This window comes from Polyodon spathula, chromosome 2 (genome assembly GCF_017654505.1).
Source record: "Polyodon spathula isolate WHYD16114869_AA chromosome 2, ASM1765450v1, whole genome shotgun sequence".
In the NCBI taxonomy this organism is placed as follows: Eukaryota; Metazoa; Chordata; class Actinopteri; order Acipenseriformes; family Polyodontidae; genus Polyodon; species Polyodon spathula.
Window position 1 is genome coordinate 7272128 of NC_054535.1, and position 22917 is coordinate 7295044.

Below are 22917 nucleotides of genomic sequence, written 5' to 3' on the forward strand. Positions count from 1 at the left end.
TCTGGAATGTTCTAGAATTCAATATTGACACAAAATGGTACCAGACACTGACCCACTTACGTACAAAAATAATGAAGGAATCATTCCTTTTATTGAATCAGTAGCAGGAAAATATTAGAGGCACCGGAACACAAGCCTAGATCCCTATACTTTCATGTGAGAGTGCTGTATTTGAGCATTCCAAACTTTAATAGTAAAGTTTAGTAATAGATAGTACATGTCTTTGAGCCTCAGCATTGAGCGTCTTTGCACCCTGTGGTAAGGATGCCTTGTGGTGATGTCAGACCCAGAAGAAACACACAGTATTGTGAGTAAAGGGTGCAGCGGGACAGTTTATTAAACAAATAATCTTTTAAATGGCACAATGGCCAAAACATACAGTTATTAATCACTTTTATCCCGGCACAGTCTGCATGTGAACTCATGGTGCACTCCCTGTGCCCACATTCAAATACTCACTTTAATCGGCATGTGAAGTGATTGTGCCACCCCTGTGCCTAAATAGAGACATACATTTTAAATCACCCGTACAACATAACTCAAGCTATACCCTGTGCACCAATACATACATAAAACAACAATAACATACTGCATATAACATCAAATTCACATAGGGGCAGGGCACCCCACCACACAGTCATTAAAGAGTCTCTAAAGATTCATTTAACAACCCCTACACACACCCGCCCCCTTTCCCAATATTTCAAGGCTAACTAACTCTTCCACCTTGTTGCAGATTACTCTGCAGAGAAGATCAGGGCTAGTCTTAAAATGCAGGGTTTATCATGACCAACACCCCTATAATTAGTCATGTAGTTCCCTCCCCCACCCTCCAGGAAAGCGACAATAATATATAAAAAAACAAGCTGTTCAAGTTTACTGGTCACAGTGGAATTGGAAGCAGAGAAAACAATGAGGAACAAAGCAATGAGATTCACAAAGATGTATATTATTTCCCATAGCGGGGCTTAAAGATGACAGACAGTGACACAACCTGTATGAGAAACGTGTTAAATGGAAATGTGATGCAGTGTACTGAACAGAAAAAGAATTTAGGAGTTATAGTTTAAAATCAGCTGAATGCATGGCAGCAAAGAGCATGGCAAACAAGGTGCTATGCTACATTGGTAGAGGAATACAAATTACCAACCTCACATAATCACAGCTCATTGATTTCTAAGTAAATGCACCTAGCTTACAATCTTGAAATTGTCTGACTGTCATGACAAACAACTTTCAAGTACCCAACTGAGAATCAGTGAAAACCCACCACAAAACACAATTAAAATACAATATAATGCTTTTCTATACAGAAAAAAAGCTTTTTGTTTAGAACAGCACTAATATCCTCAGAAGTGAGTAATTAACGTATACTTTATTTTACAATTACTGCTATATCAATGCAGTCAATTATATATGGTAGTGTTGAAAGTTAAATTATAGATGTTACATGTTCTCAACCAGGTAAAAAGTTATTTCATTTTCAAACTTTTTTTTTGTTAAAATGAATTAGTTACAACATTGTCAATCATGATATATTCTATTATCTCCAAGTATTATCATACTGAGAAGACCCTGTGAAGTTATGTGACCACAATAACTGGTAAGCATGTTAAAGAAAGTTGATCATTAAGAGGGGTTAAAGAGTAGTGAATTCCAAATGATTTATGGGATTTAAAAGGTTTTTTTGTTTGTTTTTTTGGTTTTTTTGGAAAAGCAATACAAATATCAAACCAGGATAGTAAAATAACCTTTATGTTCACCTTATGATATTGGTATTGATCCTCAAAGACATTAAGATACTTTCTGTGTCCCCAGTGTCATTCACATGCATTGACAATGTGTTGAAGGTATTGCATGACTTAATGATATTAATGTTATAATCAACCTCTTTTTTGACTTTATTCCACCTACATGTTCATGGTATTTAATTAATTACATGTATGATATCCTATTGTGTATTGTCTATTATATTTATTTTTCGATCAATAATTACCATTCCTACCAACTATTCCAGCAATTAAATGTCCTTTTTAAACTATTGAGCGGGCGTCTGCTTTTGAGACAAACAAAATGTTAAGAAAAAGAGGACAACGGGAGCAGAAATAAATAGTAAAAGACAAATTAAACAAAAGTGTCATGATTCTTTGAGGGGGTTTTCAAAAACCAATGTTATTGTATCGAACTGGCGGTATAGTAACGACAGCTTTGGTAGCAAGTGATTTTCAATCTAAATTTGTTAACAAAATCAATCCATTAATGCTTTAAAATTGAGGTCATTAATGAACGCATTTCTTGTTAAAAAGCAAAAGTGTCGCAGGTCACGTACATCACTTCCTGTATCAATGACTAGATAAAGTGAACTAGTTGATCAAAATACATGTTGATGAGATCAAGAAAAATATATGGAAGCATAAATCGCTGTTATGGAAACCACTAGGGTACAGGGAGATGGCTCTCCCACAAGCAAGCAGCAGCCAAATGGAAATTAAAACAACTGGGAATATATATTTTCTGTATAATTTGTGAACTTAATTTAAAATTGTGCATTTTGTCATCTAGAATGTAAATTTATTTAGAACGCTTCACATATAACATATTGATTTACAATTATCTGGCATGTGTGTACAAATCGGACGACACGGGTTAAAAAAAATGAAACCCCTCTAGTTATTTACTCTCATTCAGGAGATATTTTGACACCGCTTAACCCTTTCTAGTCTTATGTCGGACCCTGTCCGACATCATCAAAAAGACATAAAGCACAGGTCTCTAGTCTTTTTTTTTTCTGGATAAAGCCGAGAAAACCTTTCAATGACTGAGTGTGACCGATAGGAGCCGAATGAAGCCAAAAAAAAGGGTGTATCTGATAGGCCCATGCACCACAGTGATAACACGGACACAAACAAAGGAGATAGCTGCTTCCGCATCCAGCGCTCAAACAATAACACAGACATTTGCAGAGCTTTTTAAGATATTATAGTAATAAAATAATGACTTGGATTGCATTATTGAGGAGTGATCAGGAGAGGATTTATCAGTATGCACGACTGTAAAGAGGTATGTGAAAAATACAGCGAACAAGGGGTGGGGCTTGGCTGGAGATGCAGTACTGAATGTCCTTTTTCGATTCAGTGCCTTTTAAAGCTATATCTATGCCTTCAGTGCCTTTTAAAGCTATATAGCTATAAATTTTAAACAGCGCCTGTGAAAATAAATTGCACCTGACATGCCTGACAAGCGTTGAATAAATGGACAACTAAGGGTTAATATATACTCTTTTATGTGTATTTTAGTTTTTTGGTTAAAAAGAAAAAAATACCCTTTTTTTTGGTGGGACTTGGTTGGAATTAATTTTCTTATGTTGATATCTTCTTATGTTGACATCTACTTTTGTATGTATTTTAGTATGTATGATTATAGGCTATAAATAGGTACCTTAGAAGTGCCATTTGTGTTTGCAGTTGTTAGTTATTATACATGTACACCATGTATGTAAAACGTAATTATGTATGTATTAAGCTTTTAAAATTACACTAGAACTCCATAACCCAATACCCAATTTGTTTATAATTGTTCAGTGAATTCGGTGAATGCATTTTCTCTGGTACTCTTTGCTTGCCTCTGCGATAAATATGACTGACTCAACTCAACATGACTAGAAGCATCCAGCGAACACTTACAGTATTATAAGAACACTTTATATTTATACAGATGTGTGAAGGTGAAAGTGTGTATTGTACATAAAGTGTGGGGGGTAAGTCTGACATGGAAATGTCACAAAGATGGCTGTAGTGGGTGACATCAGACCAGATCTAGAAACCAACAAATACACAACAGAGAGGTGGAGTTTGGTGAAGCTGAGCGATTGTTTTTGCTCAGCATTTAATAATTAAACAGAGCAGAAAATAAAAGGTTGCAAGACAAATGAAACACAGGACATGGCACTGGCAGCCAAAAGAAAGAGGCAAACAAAACAAACTACACAGACAAACACGGTGAGATGGTATTTCTATAACTATTATTATTATAAATTCTCTCCTCTAAACACCCATTCTCCACTCACTGAACACACAACCCCGAGTGTGTGAAAACATGCTGCTTTTATGCAGCTGTACCGAGACTCGATTGCTAATCAATCATTCAATTGGAGTCTCGAAACAACTACACGTGAATTAATAAGTGCAATTTCCCATGCTCACATATTACTACAATTTACCTGCACATGACGTACTGTGCAATCCTCGTGCCTAAATACAAATATACATTTTAAACACTGGTGCACATACCCATATTACATCCCGTGTAACAATGACTATACACCAACATTAACACACAACACGCAACATACAACACAGAAATACACAGGGGTGGGGCAACATTGCCACAGGAAACTTTATTGTAATATCTAGTATGCCATTTTCTATACCACAATTTCATTGTTTACTCTAAGGTTTTTATTTGTATAATTTAAATGTAATCTGCAGTACAGGTCAGTTGTTATATAATGTACGTATCCAGAGGTCAGATAAGCTATAGTTGCATTGATCATTTCTATAACAATACACTAGGTGCCGTGAGGCTAATCACATTAGTATGTTTGATCAACAATGAATTAATTTTACTAATCAAATAATTTCAGTGTGTTAATTAACCTGAATGAATACTATATAACCATTACGATATTAGATCATTGACTAAACAAAGACAATCTATTAGTTATCCATTAAATAATCTGAATATTCATTCATGTTAATAAAGACCTCATCATAATAATTTTTATTTAATGACATGTATAAGATCAAGGAATTACAATGAGCACACAAACACCCTCAGCCACAACAAGGTAAATTTAAAATATAGTAGCAGTTTAACATATATCTTCAAACCCAAATGGGGGTTCAGCACACTGCCTGTGTGTTTCTTCTATCTTCAAACCCAAATGGGGGTTTAGCACACTGCCTGTGTTTCTTCTTTCTTTGAATGCTCTCTTTCCCTTTATACAGAGCCCTCATAGATCGGGAGAGTTTTTTCACCAAGAATAATTCTGTCGCTGTCACTTATCCCACCGCTCAGAGTCGAGCCGAAGGAACACTCGGCTGAATCTACCTTTCCCATTACTCCCCCCCTGCCCTAGGAAAAATAATCCATTTAATAGCCAAACACTCAGTTTCGACCACAGAGTAGTTGTACTCCCTGGGGAGAATCTTTTTTATTGAGGTATAGTATTGGGTGTTCTACTCCGTCTACCTTTTGGGACAAAACCACACACAAAACCACATCCAACGTATCAGCATGGAGGATGAATCTCTTGGTGAAATCTGGTGTAAGACTGGGGGCTTGGCAGAGTCTCTGCTTAATAGTATCAACCGCCCCCTGACATTCTACTGAACACTTAATTGAATTTGGAGCACTCTTTCTTGGTGAGGTCAACAAAGGGATTGACGACTATGGCATATTCAGGGATGAATCAACAGTAATAACTGGCTAACCCCAGTAAAGACCTCACCCAAGCCTTAGTTTTGGGGATTGCCACATCCACCAAAGCCTGGACCTTGGTGACAACGGGTTTCACCCTTCCATTTCCCATTCCAAATTCCAAATATGGTGTCTCTGTTTTGGCAAATGCATATTTTCTCAAGTTGGCTGCTACTCTTAGAGAGTGAAGGACGGCTGTGATCCTAGCCAAATGTTCTCGACAGGTGGAGCTGTAAATAACCACATCATCAATATATGTTGCTACATATTCATGGTGTGGGTATAAGACTTGGTCCATCAGTCTGTGAAAGGCAACGGGTGCACCATGTAGCCCAAATGGCATGGTTGTGAAATGGAACAGAACTTTAGGAGTTGAAAATGGAGTTTTCTCTCTAGAACTGCAAGATAAGGGCATCTGCAGTATCCCTTCATCAGTCTAGAGTGGAGATAAACCTAGCAGTTCCCTGTCTATCGGGACGCTCGTCTACCTGAGGCATGGGTTAGGCATCAATCTTGGCAATAGCGTTTACCTTATGGAAATCAATGCAGAAGCGGTTGGTGCAATTCATTTTGGCCACTATCACAATTTGACTGCACCACTCGCTCCTGGAAGGCTCAATCACCCCAAGTTCCAACATCGCCCATACCTCTTTCAAACGTCACTTTGTCGACTTTGTAGAATCTGGTAAGGTCTCTCTCGCACCGTGACACCTGGGGACAGATAATGGCATATTCGACAAGGTTAGTTCTACTGGGCAAGTCAGAAAAAACATATTTGAAGTTCTCAAGTTGCGTAGCTCTCGCTGGTGATTTAGAAGAGTTATCTAGACCGGGACCTAAATCATATGAATTCATGCATTTTGAGCGTAATGCTGCTGTTGCCAGTGCTGAGACGTTTTTAGATGGTGCTGGACCAACCGACCGACCAAATCCAGGCGACCTCTCAGTAGGAGCACATGCTGAACTTCATTTTTGGATGAGCTTTTCTGCTCCTCCCACCCCTCTCTTAACAGATCGAGGATGTCGCGAGGCTGTTGGCCGTACAAGAGCTCGAAGGGGGAGAACCCTGGCAAACTCAGTAGCATCTCTCACACTGCAGAAAGGAGGTAGGGGAGAAGCAATGCCCAGTGTTTTTGTTCTTGGTTCACAAATAGTCTCAGCATCTGCTTTAGTCTGATTAAAACGTTCCACCAAACCATACATCTGTGGATGATAACTGATGTCCTGATAGGACATATTTTTTGTATTTTGTAAACTTGCTGTAGCCTGTTAGACAGAAAGTTAGTTCCATGATCAATCAAGATTTCCTTGGGGATCCCTACTCTAGCCATAATCTGTACTAGTTATTTGGCTATTATAGCTGCACTAGTGGACCTCAATGGAATTGCTTCCAGGTATTGTGTTGTGTAATCTACCACCACTAATATATGTGTATACCTGGAGTCAAAAGGTAGCAAAGGGTCCATTATGTCCATTGCAATGCGTTTAAAGGGGGTGGAAATAATCAGCAGTGGGACCAAAGGGGCAGGACACACTCTACCGGGTGCTACTCTCTGGCAGTCTAGGCATGTGGCTACATATTTCGTCACATCATTAAGAAGATCTACACAATAAATGTGAGTAAATATCCGTTCCCTCAAATTTTATCAGCTCTGAGGTGCCCCGCAAAAGGGATACCATGTGCCAGCCTCATAACCTTGAACTGACAAGACAGATGTTACAGGCTGTCCTGTGTCATGGCAAGGTTTACCCTATACAGTAATTGCCCCTTAATAATGAAGTGCAGAAATACTGGGACCCCGGCACCTTCAACATCCTTACCTTCAATAGACCGGACCTGTCCCCAAGTGTGTACTAGTGAGGGGTCACTGTGTCTGGCACTTGAGTGCCACATGTTCGGTATATTGATAGGCGCTAGAGTAGCTTCTGCCCTAGATGGCCCAGTAACCTCTGCCATACTGCAACCCCCTTTACCATCCGAGCATTCTCTCACCAGACACCAGCCTCAATAAAGGGAAACATTTCAGCCTGTAAGGGGAAATATCACCAGTCATTTCCCCTTTTACTTTTTCTACCACGTTTACGTGGGTGGCTGAGACTGCCATTAATTTCATAATTCTTTAAATTTTGGCCAGTCACAGCCCAGAGTAACCAGATATGATAACATTTTTGCCACCCCTACTACTAGCTGTGTTTCCATGGATACTGGAAATAGCCAGCTGACCTCATGGCTGCTACAACACCTCAACCAAGAAAGCTGTCACACCCTGTGTCCACTAATGAGTGGGTTTTCACATTCCTTAAAACCACATCAACAATGCAATGCCCCTCCCGACCATTTTCCCCTTGCTTACCCACTTCTGATGCCCAATTGCACGTCCCCACATCACACTCCATTGAAGATGGGCATGACCTGACCTGGTGCCCCAGCTGATGGCATCTAAAACAGAAAGGGGGGAAGGAGGTAGCAAAGGGGCAGGGGCAGCAACTCTATCCCAGGTGGGGGTCAACCTTGGCCTCCATTGAGGTGAGGCAAAGTTGTCCATTGGAGTCAGCGGTCTAGGAGTTCTCAGACCTGGTCCCGGTGGAGCAGAGAGAGGATGTGGTGCTCGGTTGTGCTGGAGCTCTGAGTAGGCCAGTCTGGGCAGAAACCAGGGAGTCCTCAAAATCCTCGGCTAGTTTCATCGCCTCTTCCAGGGTGTTGGGTTGTGGTGCTGTATCTACACCTGGGTTTCGGCGCCCACCACATGGTAGAACTGCTCTACAACAATAGCCTCACCCATCTCCAAGCTTATTTTCGGGGCGGGTTTGAACCAGTGTACCATATGGTCACACAACTTCAGTGCAACAACCCTGGGGTGTGTATCCACGGATCTCTTATAATCCCAGAGCCGTAATCTGTGTGTTTCCCTCATGATGTTGAGATAGCGGAAAATGGCTTGCTTTACCAGGTCATACTGGGCAACTTTTGTGTCCATCATGGCCTGGTAGGTTGCCTGAGCCTCCCCGATTAAGCAGGGTCCCAGCTGGCTTGCCCAGAATTCCTTGGGCCATGACGCGGTGGTAGCCAGCCGCTCAAAAGAGACCATGTAAGCCTCTGGGTCATCCTCCACCACCATCTTTTCTGCCCTTGCTTTTGGGGCTGTCATCACGGGTCCTGTTGGTGCATTGGACAGTATCGCCAGCCGACCCTCTCGATCAGCGCCATTCACCTCCTCCTCATCCTCCCGTCTGCTGTCTAGCTTCTCCAGCAGTGCTGCCAGTGAAAAGTGATCTATCCCACTCTAACACCAAAGTGGTTAACAGTATGCAGGTGTAGGAATGCAGCAGTGATCAATGAACAGAAAGACAATGGTAATCCAGGTGCAATGATATTTTATTTGTAAATCCAAAGTCTGATGACAAAACTGCAGTAAACAATAACAATGAGAACAGTGTATTGCTCTGTTGTTAATCCCTGGGTTGGTCCTGTAATAATAATAGTCCCGTTCCTAAACACCCACACGTAACACAAAACACAAATGCAAGTCCACAGTGAGTGATAAAGTGCTCATGGTGTAAACAGAGTTATTTGTGAAACAATGTGCAGTGATGTCTGGGTAAGTGCTGGCCTTTGGCAACAGCTCTGGATCAGGTCTCAGCCGTCTAATAAAAACAAACAGTAATTAGACACGACAAAAACCTCCAAAGCACTCATGATAACAACACAGGTTTTCCTTCCAGTTCAACATAACCATAAAAAGGAACAGATCCCTTCGCCCAGTCCACAGCCATCAAGTCATTGCCCATCCGGGTCAATGATTTAGTGTATTGTAGCTCCTCCCCCTTTCTAGTTGACTTACTTCCTTCTAACCCTGGGAATGAATTGTATGGCCATCCAGTGCCTTAGAAGCCATGTAGGCTCAAACCAATTCAAATTCTGATTCCAAGTTACCAATTTATATAGGGCTTTTGAAGAAAGACCTATTCGTCACCCTATGACTGTCTTCCATGTGATGGACAATGGATTTCCTCATCCTTCCTGGGATAAATAAATTGTCTAATTATCCATCCTTCTGCTGTCCCTAGGTTTCTTATTCTCCATCAACCCTGGTCGGGTTGTTTTTATCCATTTGCGATAATGTGCCAGGTTCAGTTTAAATTCACTATGCAATTGCTCAATGCACTCTCCTTTGTGATCCGGTTACTCAACAAATTAATGCAAGAGATCAGTTCATATATAACTTTATATAAAAAAATGGTTATTAATTCAAGGCAATCACTTTAGCAATTCAACAAGCATTTTGTAAGGATAAAATGATTAAAACTAGTGAATAAATCTCATTCATAACCACAATTATAGTAAAGGCTTAAATATGTTCATAACTACACATATTGAATTATCTAGGTCATATGTAATAAATTAACCCTGGTCCTGTACACTCTCTCTCTCTCTCTCTCTCTCTCTGGATGGTCAGCTTCACAACAAATTTTAAATTCCCACACAAAGAATTTAAGAATTGTAATAATCACTGCTTGTTAGGATATTACCATTATGTTGTAAATCAGCATAATTTTGGAAATCACATTATCATGATTATTTATTAACGAAATAGGCATAATGACTGAAAATGCAAAAATCAATGCTATGCACCGATTTGTTGATTAACATTGCAGTTCTCATTTACAACCTTTTGAAAATCCTGCCCTTTGATTTTTAATAATAAGGTATCCTAAAATATATTGTCATGTGTTTATGATCAAACTATAATTGAAAACCAAAATAATTCCACCTGATCCTGAAGCAAACTAAATTCATGGTGCTTTTTTTCCTGAGCCAAGAATCTTTAATCAAATGCAATTAATGATGCCTTTCTAAAAAACAGCACTTGACATTTAATTAATGCCAGTACCAAACATCTGGTAATTTAATCTGGCATTTCTTGCTGTCAGTTGATTTAGCATTTTGCCGATTTATTCAACAGCCTTTATCCTAATAGTCTGCCTGGCTCAGAAAGGGCATATTCTACATGAATATGATAATGGATTTATTGTATGTCTTAGTGTGACAGAAAGTCAATGATCCTTGGTGGTAAATCTCCCTCCTGACTTGTGAGGGCTCTAAGTAACAGAAACAGAGTACCCTGGACTACTTGGCCTGATACTTCATTGCAAGGGTTAAAAGGAAGTCAGTCATTTAGAAAAGGGTTGGAGCTTTGGCACACTAACTCCCATGACCCGGAAGGGAAATGATGTGGCAGCTGCAGATCGGAGGAGCGGCTGTAATCTTTTAGCAAGTGGTCATGAGTGATGGTATAAATAAGGGTCAAAGTGATGTAATCTGTTCCTTTGTTTTGGTTTATGTAAAGTGACCCAGAAGGACCTGAGTTTTTGTGAATCAAGCATGTTTGTTTTGTTCTGTCTATTTGTTGATCGTAATCACTAGACAGCTAATACTTTCCGGAGCTGTCGCGAGAGGCCAGTATAAACCCAGAACAACACTTCACTCATATCTCAATAAATTGTATTTGTACCACAATCACTAATTCACGCACTAAACTGACTTATGTATGTGTTTTGCATTTAATGTGGAGACACAATAACAGGACTATTATTTCGGGACCAACTAGGTAATTATATGTAAGTAATACACGCCTCTGTATTACTTACCAGCATTAGTGTTTTTTGTTTGTTTTGCCGTCAGGCACTGGACATAAAACAAACAAAAACAAACCTTTGCACCTGGATTACATTTGTCTATCTGTTCTTTGATCACCTGCACCTGCACACTTTGCCACTCTAAATAATGCATCTTGCTTAGTAAAACCATTTGAAGTCCCATGACATAATAATCAATACCTAGAGCTACATACCATTGTAATAGAGCATATAGTGATAGTGTTAAACTCCAGGGCCATAACATTAATTGCACTGTGCCACCATGGTTCTATTTGTGAACAATGAACAGCTAGAGATGGTAGATATTTGATTTTGTGCATGTTTCAGTTAGCCGATCGTAAATCAAGATCAAGGGTGATCTGTTAGTCAATGAGCTGCTCTTGATCTCTTTCTTCAAATGACGCTGCCATTTGATATATTTAGTTTATCTCAAAAGGGAACATCACTTTCTGCTACTGAATACTCCTTAAGCTAGACATTATAAATAAGTAGTTGCCGCTTCTAAAAGATTATTTTCACTTTTTTTTTTTTTTTGTGGACATACTGCAGCAACTTTGAATTGTATTTCACCAGTCAATAAATATGTTAACTGCACTTGACTCTTTAGTGTGACTGTGAGCTGTGCTCTACCTTTGAATTTAAACATGCCTAATTGTAAATATAATGTTAATAATGCCTATAATTTTGCCCATGCCTTCCTTTGTAAACTTTGCAGAATGCTTAGGGTCATTATCCTGCTGGAATATATATTTCCATCCAATAAGCCTTCTAGCACTAGGTAACAAATGAGAGTGCAAAATGTCTTGATATTTTGTAGCATTCATTGATCTTTCTACAATACAATGGTCACCAGTGCCTAAAGAAGAAAAACAAGCCAATACCATCACACAACCTCCACCATGTTTAACACTGGGCATGAAGAACTTTTCTTCCTCCAAACATACTGTTGCTTTCTTGGTGAAAAAAGGTTATATTTTGGATTAGTCTGATCATAAAATTTGGTTGAAGAAATCATCAGGATTCTTCAAGTATTCAATGGAAAACTCCAATCACTTTCTTTTGTGTATTGTTTTTAACAAAGTTTTGCATCTTTATTTTTTTCCCATGGACAGTCATCTTATTAAGGTATCGTTGAATTGTTCGCTTGTGAATTTCTTGACCATCTTCTCTCAATTCTTGTGTCAAATCTTTTGCCAGGATGCCAGAATGATTCTTCTTCCAGATTTTGCAGAAATATGTTTTTGGTTTTCCACACCAGAGCTAGTTGCAGCAGTTCCTGTTCTCCTGTGTTTGTCAATAATAGCTCACACAGTGTTTTCAGTAAACAAAAAGTCTTTCTGCTATTGAGTAAAGTGTGGTGTCCAATTAAAAAAACATTTTCATAAGGACATTTAACTAAAAATATACTTGTAAATACTGTAATACTGTAATACTATAAACGTGTGAGTTCTATTACTTATATGCATGTTAATGCCATGGCTCATGTATATCAGTGGTTAACTCAACACCTTGGATAAGTCGACATAAGCTGATAACATCGAACACAACCTAGCAAGGTATTAAACTAGGAACTAGGGAGGGGAGGGAATCTAAATAGGCATGTAAAATTCAGGTTAAAATATCCTTCCATTCCCGCTACCCGCTGAGTAAACATAGAGGTGTGTGCTACAGTAACCTTTGTCAAATGCCTATTACCCCTGCTCAATCACATGCCCTTGATTGGATCAATTTATGCCTAGGTTTATTTAATGTCAGGTCTCTGTCTAATAAGGCTCTGCTAATTATTCATTTTATTGATATTCTCTCTTTAACTGAAACATGGCTTGGACTGAATGATGTTTCCCTGATCGAGGCTTCTCCACATTTTTTTTTCCAGAAAGCTCGCTCTACTGGGCGGGGAGGTGGACTTGCTATTGTTTTCCGTAGTAAACTTAGAATCAAATAGGAAATTGTTGAAGGTTATTTGTCTTTTGAACTTTTAACCTTGACATTAAACAGTCCATTTCCTGTTCATATTGTAATTTTTTATAGACCACCTAAGTCAAACTCGCTATTTCGGACTGAATTTTGGGATCTGCTATCTATATTGATAGTCAAATATGATAGGATTCTTTTATTGGGTGATTTTAACCTTCATGTTCACATTGATTCAGATTCTAAGTCCTTGGAATTTTTGAGGCTACTGGATTCCTTAGATTATATCTTGCATGTCAAAGGTCCTACATATAATCATGGCCATACTTTAGATCTAGTAATTTCTTGTGGTTTAGCTGTTAAGAACACCATAACCCTTTCTGAGGTGAATCTGCCAGTATCTACAAAGACTGTGACCCATACATTTAAATCCAGGGTAATTAATTCAACTGCTGTTAAGCTTTCTGATGTATTGAGCTCATTACCACTCTTTGAGTCCTTACCAGTAGATGAGTTTGTTAATACCGACACATCACCTTGACTGCTATCTTAGATAGTGTAGTGCCAATCAAAACTCGGAGAGTGTCTTTTAAAAATAACTCACTATGGTTCAATGATACAACTCATAAGATGAAATTTGAGGGTCTTAAAATAGAATAAAGATGGTGGGAATCTAAATTGCATGTTCATTACATTGCATGGAAGAGCCACCTGGTTAAATATAGGAAGGCTCTGGACTTGGCTAGATCATCATATTATTCTAATTTAATTGAAACAAATAAAAATAATCCTGGTTTTCTTTTTGCTACCCTAGATAAATTAATAAATCCTTCCCCTAATAGTCCTACCCTTGACATTGGATCCTCTCACAGCTGCAATGCCCTCTGAAATTTCTTTAAAAATAAAATACTAGACATCAGAAATTAAATTTCACAGACACCTTCTAGTAAAGAGGACTGGCAGAATTTTACCAACTACACCTATTAAGGCTACTATGGGAGCTTTTTCTTTGATTATCGTACAGGAACTGACAGAGCTAGTTCGACATATGAGAGCTACAACATGCTCTCTTGATCATATTCCTACAAAACTATTCAAGATGTTCTTTGTATTACTAATACCCACATTTTAAAAATTATAAATGGTTCCCTTTCCTCTGGTATAGTTCCCTTTTAAGGTCGCTGTGGTAAAGCCTATGCTTAAGAAACACAGTTTGGACCCTAAAGTCCTCATAAGTATAAGCCAATCTCCAATTTACCATTAGCATATTAGAGAGAGAGAGTTGTTGCAATTCAATTACAAAAATGTTTAACTCATAATGGTATATTCAAGAAGTTTCAGTCTGGTTTTCTTGAGACGGCCCTTGTCAGAGTTGTGAATGATCTGCTGATAAACTTTGACTCCGGATTTTCATCAGTTTTAATTCTTTATCTCAGTGCTGTTTTTGATACTGTAGACCATTCCATCCTACTGAATCATCTTGAAAGCACAGTAGGACTGTCTGGTCTTGTCCTATCCTGGTTAAAACATTATCTTTCTGATAGAATTCAGTTTGTCTCTATTGGGGAGGTAAAATCAGCATTATCTGAAGATTTCTGTGGTGTTCCACAGCGTTCCATTCTAGGTCCCTTATATATGCTACCATTAGGAGTGAACTTCTATTGCTATGCTGATGATACCCAACTATACTTGTTCCTAAAGCCAGGAATTTCTTCTGCCTGGGTGTTATTAGCTACTTGCCTTACAGACGTCAGAATGTCACAGGATGTCACAGAATGTTCTAATGCTGAGCTCGACCCTTGCAGTCTCATCAAAACTTAAACAAAAAATTAGGAGTTTGGGGGTTATCTTTGATCCTGATCTATCATTTGAGACTCACATTTGGGAAGTTACTAATGTATCTTTTTACCATTTGAGAAATAATGCTAAACTTAAACCAATTATTTCCATATCTGATACAGAGAGACTAAAGCATGCCTGTGCCTCATCTAGAATTGATTATTGCAATGCACTTTTTTCAGATGTTCCTTGTTTAGAATATTGCCACTAAAATTCTGACTCAAAGCATCTGACCATCAATCTTTATTTCTTCGGCTGTGTTGTTATTCTTTCTTTTGTTTTGCCTTGTTTCTATGGAATGCATTTCCAGATTCGACTGTATCATTGTCAAGCCTCTCCGTGTTTAAAACTGCTGTTCAGTGTAATCTGCATTTGAGGTGAACTTGTTTCAGTTGTCTATGGAATGCATTTCCAGATTCGACTGTATCATTGTCAAGCCTCTCCGTGTTTAAAACTGCTGTTCAGTGTAATCTGCATTTGAGGTGAACTTGTTTCAGTTGTAATGTAATTTAAATATAATATCTGCATCTTTTAATATATCTCTGTACTGTACTTATACTTGTGGATGTGTGTGTTTTTACTGATATTGCCTGGACGTAGGATTGTTGTATAGTTTATTACTGAGTATGGTCTACTTAGCTCTCTCTTTGCATTAGTACTGCACTATTGAGATGTACCTGTGCTGGCCCTGTGGGCACAAAATGAAATAAATAAATACATAAATAAATAATAGGATGCTTTTCCATTCAAGCTGGGCCTACATGACTTCACTGAAGCACCTCTATAAATAAACATTTATTTTGTTCTTTTATAGGGTGTGTCCAGCAGGGGAAATTGACTTCAATAATTAAATTCCCACCTTACATTCCACACTTTTTTAATTAACTAATAAAGCAATTTATCAATGAAACAACATGTTGTGTGCAAAACTCGCCATCTTGACCCCGATTTCTCTACACCTGAGCCCAACTGCCAGCCACAAAATGCTAATTTTACTTGTGCAATGGACCACCGAGCGGTGGAGAAATGTGATATGGTCAGATAAATCATCCTTCACCATGTTCTCGACAAATGGACAAGTGCACGTGTGGTGCCAACCTAAAGAACTCTACACCCCTGAGTGCTTGGTTCCAACAGTAAGGGTTCTGGTGGTTCCGTAATGTTGTGGGGCGCATTTTCCTGGCATGGTTTGGGTGCCCTCATTCCCTTAGAAGGCAAGGTCAATGCTAATCGCTACTTAATGGTACTGAGAAATCATCTTCACCCCATGTTGCAGCATTTTTTTCGGGGGGGGGGGGGGGGGGGGGGGGGGGGGGGTGTAGGGGGGTGTCTTCAAAGATGACAATGCCCCCATCCACAGAGCACGTGTGGTCACCCAATGGTTTGATGAGCATGATACTAATGTTATCCATATGTCATGGCCTTCTCAGTCACCAGATCTGAACCCAATCAAGCATTTATGTCATATTCTGGAACAACCAGATATGAGTTGATTGATTTTCTCATGGAAGAATGGTGCCGCATCCCTCCTGCAGAATTCCGGAGGCTGGTAAACTCTATGCCACAGTGCATACAGACTGTACTGGCCACACGTGGTGGCCCAGCATCCTATTAAGTGACTTTAATTTGGTGTTTCATTTTTTTTTGTCCACTACCTGTGAATATACAACATGATAAAGCAGCTTGGTACAGACATTTACTACTCTCCCCTCGGATTAATTCGTTTTACTTGTTGACTTTTAATAGTGGCTGTGATTTTGTCCTTCTATAACATCAGCAACATAGTTCCAGTACATCCATTTCAAGGGTATGAAAATACTTTGTAACTGTTCATGCCATATCCTTTATACAGTGCACAATATGAATACATTATGATTATACATAATTCATATTTTTTTATATTATTTTAAAAGCTCTAAAGAATTGATTTCTAAAAGCCCTCTAATCAATGCTTCCATCAAAATACACATCTCAGCATGCTAGTTATCACTATGGAGAGTAGCAGAACCTCTTAATGATTACACAAACACAAATCTTCTGTAAAATGTAATAATTTTATTAGGGGTCTACACGGGATCCAAATGTAAATTTGAATCCACAGTTAATGCAACAAAACAATTTACTTCAGTGCTTTTATGTTAGTGCCTTTCATAAGTAGGAAACAGATGGGTTATGATAATAAGGAGGAATTAAAACCTGTCTGAAAATTAAACACAGAGCAGGAATTTACAATATGGGTAACAAATGTGCTATGTTCTGGGGCTATTTAGTTATTTGACTTATTTGCTGTAATTCAAGCATGTCCTGGAAGGCTACTCTATTAAGTGGTCAGCATTTCACCAATGTAATCTTTTACAAAGGTATCCAGTGCCCAGTGGCTAAAGTAAGAGAGGAGCTCAGAGGGACTCAGGGGGCTCAGGGGACCCCCCCGGCTAAGAAAATTGCTAGAGACCCCTCCTAGCTATATGGAACAAGAGGCCAAGGGGAGCTGAAACAATATTACAGGAGAAAAGAAGGTTTGGATTCTTTTAACATATTACAATACGAAATATAATAAAACATAGGCTCTTTGGGTATGTTAGGATATCAGTGGTCTGGCAATGCTAAAATGTCCACAGAGTGTATTTACAATGGTCCCGTTTTATTTACAAATATCCCCTCTACCAATAATGGTATCAGGGATCCGACGATGGACTTGAGGTTCCAAACAGAAAGTTCACCAAAAATAATGAACAATAAGCCCTGTCCAAGGTGCACAAAGGGGTTGAGGGGGTGTGCAAGTGCAGGTGTTCCATGGTGCAATAAAAGGTTGAGTGGGTGTGCAAATGCAGGTGCTGTGAAGCAGCAGTGCAGATACTCCGGATGGATGTGCTGGCTCTGTGCTTCAGCTCCATCCCCGTGATCAGTACGGCACCACGCTCTATCCAATCATTGTTCCAACACAGCTGATCACAACAGAGCTGTTCAGCAGTCTTACAGCTTCACCCTTTCACCAAGGTGGCCAACTTTTGGTTCTGTCCTACCATCGAGTCAGCCCATCCCTGTGAAGGCGTACCACCAGCCTTACTTACGCCCTACCAGGTAGGGAGGTAGATTTACAGTTCCGATTCATTCTCTCCCATTCACAATATAATACAATATAGGCTTGAAGCATTGATACAATTCAAGGAATTTATATTTTAACCAGGCTGTGACAGGGTCTTGCTCGTGTCAGGTGTGTGGGTAGCTGCTGATTAAGCATGCAGAGAGACACATGGACGTGGACAGGCGTGCAGGATTTATTAATTTAACAAACAAAAACGAAAGTAAATAAAGGTCGTCATGTGATAGTACCAGCTATGGTAACACACAGAGGACTAATACAGCAAGGTGTACAAAAATGCAAAACAAAACACAGTACAAAAATTACCAATAAAAGGTGCCGTAAAAACGACTAGTGCTGCTCTTCTAAACAGGAGGTCCCACTGCAATCCAATTGTCTCTATACTGCAGGCTGTTGTTGCCTGAAACTAAGCTCAGTTCCTACCCCGCCCCAGTATACACATGACCGCCGGCGGCTGCAGTTTCTTCTTGTGTGAATGCTGGAACCCTGACCCTGGTTAACCCAGGCAGTAGTCAGCCGTCTCCAGTGGGATTCCGGACATCCGTAGTGCTGAGTCTCATGGCCTTGCAACAGCCCCAAGCCATCTCCCGCAGATATTTTTAAACTGACGGATACTCGGTGAAGACCCGCCCATCTGCTGATTGAGGAACAGCACAGCCAATCACTTGCAGCCCTTCCCCTCAACCAAGCCTAATAGGCAGCAAGTCTCAATCGACCACCCGTCTGTAAACAAAAATTGAATCAAACAAATCAACTCCAAAACAATACACAATAAACCCACTTCCACATATAAATCACACCAGCAATAGTTTACCATTGTGCAGGGCAATCGCCCTGCCACACAAGCCTTAAACAGATCAAAGAAAAAACAACCTAACAGAGGGTGCCTCTTTTTATTTTTTATGAAAGGAATCTTATACCTGCTCCCTTCTCTGATCTATATACTTATTTTCTAGAAATTAAAAATGAACTGCAATTCCATGCACCATATTAGAGGGACTACATTTGAAAGACCAAACGAGAAAGACCCTGTGGTAAAAAAAATCATCAACAACAATTTCTAGGGTTAAGCACTTGACTCCTTCAGCTTCAGATTTTCTCTTTAACCACTGTCAGTGCCAAATATTGTGGCAGCTTTGAGAGGGCTAACTTGGTATCAACAAAATCATTTCATTTATGAACCAAATTAGATTTTAACCCAGGCCACCAAGGTTGTTGAATAATGTCATCTATGTCTCCAGGCAAATTGCTCCTACATGTTTATATTTCATATTTTAAGTGAATATTTTCTTTTAATTTTGTGTATTTATAATTATGATACGCATAACAATCTGTGAGTGTGTTGAACATTTCATTAACTTGTTGTAAGTATTGACATTCGCAATATATATGTAAAATAATAATAATAATAATAATAATAATAATAATAATAATAATAATAATAATAATAACAAAAGACAAATACAATAAACAACCTAATTTTGAAGCAACCTATATTTTATTTTCAGATACTTCAAAAACAAGACCTACATTTCCCTTTCTTGGTTCCATTGCATTTTTTCAAATGAGCGTCCTGATTTCTCATAAGGTACAGTAGCACACTGTAGGAATTGTGTAGTAGTTTATACATTACAACAAATTATTCTTTAAATGCTATTGTCTACAACAGAGAATATGAGAATAGGTTACTGGAATTCAGGAATTTAATAAAGGGCCTGTTTTAGGCAGATGAAGGAGGGGGAAGGGGGTCTATGGGTGAATGCACTAATATGCAGGAATGTTTACTTCTTAAAAGATGTTGCTGGCAAATATAGTGCCATGTTGACTGAATCTAGAGGGACAAAGGGGCCATACAACTTACATTCCAGATATACCACTACAAGGGTCGGTGCTCAGGCATTTACAAAAACTGAATGGAGTGTCATGCTGACTTCACAGTCTGATCTTGCTGTAGCTCAGAGTCTATAACTCTGTCCATTTCAAGTTATTCTTTTCTGAGCTATACAAATAAACATATATTTGACTTGCATAATATTGTTTATTAATTTTATTTCCCTGCAGCACTCAAATAGACAATAGTTATCAAGGTATAATCTAATCTGGGGGTAACCTGGATATGATCTATAATCCCATCATGTTATGGGTTGGTGACATGTAAGATGAGGTTGCATCTGCTTTGCAGATGTTAAAGATCATATGGTCAAGAGATATTCATGCAAGCGCTCCACAAAATCATAACTTCAGAAAATAGAAATCAATAAATTAGGATACTGTTACAGAGATGGAATGATGCTTGGTGTTAGATCTCCCTCCCGACCTGGATACTAGATAAAGGGAGCAGAATACCCTGGACTATATTCCCGTGGGTAGGTTGAAGTCGGTCAGCTAGAAAAGGTACTGAGCTACAGTATCCGAACTCAATGACCCGAACTGGAAATGACGCGGCATCCGCGGATTGGAGGAGTGGATGCGCTCTAACCACGGGGTCATGAGCGAGGTATAAATTAGGGGCGTAGCAAAGTAATCTGTTACTTTGTAAATGATTAGCATACAACCTAAAAGGAGACCCTGCATCTATAAAGAAACGTTGTTGTTAGTCTGCCTTGTAACACTGTCTGTTTGTGTTGTCTATTCAGAAATACTAACAAGATCCAGAGCTGCAGCCACAGGCAAGCATCAAACCCGGACACCACCCCTTCACTTTTCATGGAGAACTTATCACCACAATCACCTAATTCACACACCGTAGGAACTGTGTCTGTGTTTTGTATTTTGTGTGGGTGATAAAAACTGGACTTTTGGTTGTGGGTCAAACCCGTGAGATTTTACAAACTGAAGTGATACACACCGCTGTATTCACTTCCATCGTTTATTATTGCCTTAGGTCTCTGGACATTGTTATTATTATCAATAAACACCTCTGCACCTGAAAGTAATTGTCTGTGTGTTTTGTACCTGCACGGCACGGCACTGCACTCACCTGTATCCACCCACCACTTTGCACAGATACATATACATTTGCACCAGCTTTAAAGGTTACTGTATGTGCAAATGGTGTACAGTCCCATTACAGTTCCATTGTCCTTACAAAAATAGGGTAACATTGTCTATTTATAAAGTGGAAATGCATTCTTACTCAGAAACCCAGGTGGAAGGGTAATGTTCATCTAAAGCATTCTGTAAAATATCTCTAATGATTTTCTGTTCTACCAACCAGACTTTGGCAAAGAGACAAAAAAACTATTTGAAAGAGAGCCACAGAACTACACTCAGGATGTGCTAATATGTTTCATAAAATACAACTTAAAATACACTGCTTGGTGAAAACTAGAGATATTGAAAAGTAATATCTCTCCTTTGAGTTGCCAGTGCACTTGTGATTGCTAAGTGCAATTCATTGTGACAAACATTACATCCAGTCCCAGTTTCAATTTTAACAAAATGGAAGAGGTTCCAAAAACTTTTGGTAAAGAATATACATACGCTCTATAATGTGCTTCAATAGACTAAATTGAAAGCCTCAGCCACATCCCCTTGTTTATTGTTACATAAACTGTACAATGTCATGTCTTAACACTGCATGTGACATATCATTTTGAATCAATATGCCTTTTCCCTGACAAGAATGTACAACTGAATTTACAGTTTAATATAAACTATTTGGAGTGGAACGTATGCATATTGTTTTCTAAAACAATTGGAATAATGCAATGGGCTCATCCTATTCCTTTGACCAGGGTTACCATATGATTGTGTACACTAGGACAGTTTAAGACAATTCAGGCTTTTCATCGCATACCCTAATGTATTCTGGTAAGTATAGTCCTGCTGTGAAAGGTACCTGAGACAGGTAAAATGTACCAGAGTGCATTACGATGTGTGTTAAAAAGCCTGAACTGTTCCAAACTGTCTGAGTATACATGAAGTTAAATGGTAACCCTAACTTTGACATACCAAACATTGGAAATTTCTATTGATAACAATACATTATATTACCTAATGTTCAAAATATTTATAAAAGGGAAAGTGCAAAGTTGTTTATTCAGAACAATGCCCATTTTCATGCAAAACAGAAAGAATATTTAAGAAGGATTTTCTTTTTTTTCAAACTATAAACACATACTGTATGTATTAATGTTGTTAGAGTGGGTCTGAACAAAACTGGAACATGAATGGCAGGCAAAGCAGTCTCTTATGGGCTCAGCCTCACTAAGACTTGGTTTACAGTACATGCATACAAATTAAAAAAAAAAGAAAAAAGGTTCACTTTCTTCCATACTATTTGGGTAGTACTTTCTCAGCAATTTGGGTTAACGTGTACTTCAAAAATAAAAAGTCCTAATTAATGTTAAAATATGGGAGGGTGTATTTAAATGCTTCTGACTGTGTTAATCTTACACATTACGTTCATGGGGGTTTGCAGCCTGCTATGTTTAAAAAAAAAAAAAAACCCAGGCAGAGCGTCATACCTGAGTAAGAGCTTGAGAAGTGCAAGAAAACAAAAGCTTAGTAGTGAGACTAAAGATAGCCTAAAGTGCACTGCTGTCCAATGTTGTTCAGCCAACCAGTGTGCATTGTTAACCCAGGACGTTGTATAAATGCTGGTTTTAACCATCCAAGATAGCAAATCTTTATTTTTCTTGTTTTCATTGTATTGTTCTGCCTGTGTGATTTTGTTGAAGTCAGCTTCTTGTTCTGTGTAGTTATATAAAAATAAAATCCTACCACCTACAGTGTAGTAAAATGCATGGCTTTCATCTTGGAATCAGATCACACAAACAATTATTATAAATGCACATCCTGTAACATTAAATTGCATAGACAAATATAATAATATGCAATATTATTATAAACATAAAAATTATGCAGTAAGTAATCTTGCAGTACAATACTTTTTGTACGATACATTATTGTTTATTTTTTAC